The following is a 933-nucleotide window of genomic DNA, read 5'->3' as shown; positions in this document are numbered from 1 at the left end:
ATCCCAAATAATACCATATACCATTATGGGATATGGCTAACTAACTCTTTCTCGTAATAACAATGGAATTTTGTTTGGGGAAAAAAAAAAATAATGAGATGATGTGCACATACAAAGTGCAGCCAAAACACAGGTATATTTATGACATCATTTTGTTGGATGGAAACGCACACGTTTAAACAGCATACTGTCTTGCTCTATTAACAATCATTTATGCCTGCTACATGTACTCAGTAACCAATTAATGAGAGGAAAAATGCAGTTTACTCAAATTAATTTAGACATGAACTTAGCAAAAACTCAAATACATACACAAAAAATGCAGAGAGCGTACTTCCAGTGATTAACACTTCACACTGCCTACACCAGCAGGGATAAACAGAAAACACAAAGGCGGAGTGCCCCGCAGGCACGCAAGTTAACAGCCCGAGTTTAAGAAATGCATATCCGTAAAACGGAAGGAGCTCGGGCAGCAAGGCACGTAACGCGATTTTTAACATTGAAGAGTCGCACCGTCAAGCAGCGCCAGTAAAACCGACGTTTCAAAACGGTACGCCGCCCTCATGTCACCGCCAGGCTGGAAGGCAGCTCCAGGGGTCACCCAGCGCTGGCCAGCAGGGCAGGCAGAGCCGCAGGCCCCCACCCCCGATCTATCCAGCACACCTGGCAGCCAGGGGATGGGATGGAAGGGGATGTTTCCCCTTCTCCCCCCGTCCCCGCACACCGGGACAGCCCGGCTGCCGCCGGCCCGGGCAGCGGGGAACCCAGGGCAGTGGCTGGGAGCGCAGGCAGCGTCGGCGGGCGGGCAGGCCAGCCGACCCCGCTTCCCAACGACGGTTAAGGCAGGGGCTCAACGGTCGCTGCTCGGAGACCTCTTCGGGGAGACGAGCGAGGCCGGGCGGGTAGCCGGGGCAGGCCCTCCGCCACCCACCT

The sequence above is a fragment of the Aptenodytes forsteri genome, unplaced genomic scaffold, assembly GCF_000699145.1.
Source record: "Aptenodytes forsteri isolate BGI_AS27 unplaced genomic scaffold, ASM69914v1 Scaffold229, whole genome shotgun sequence".
NCBI classification, from domain to species: domain Eukaryota; kingdom Metazoa; phylum Chordata; class Aves; order Sphenisciformes; family Spheniscidae; genus Aptenodytes; species Aptenodytes forsteri.
Note: the sequence above shows the minus strand (reverse complement) of the source record.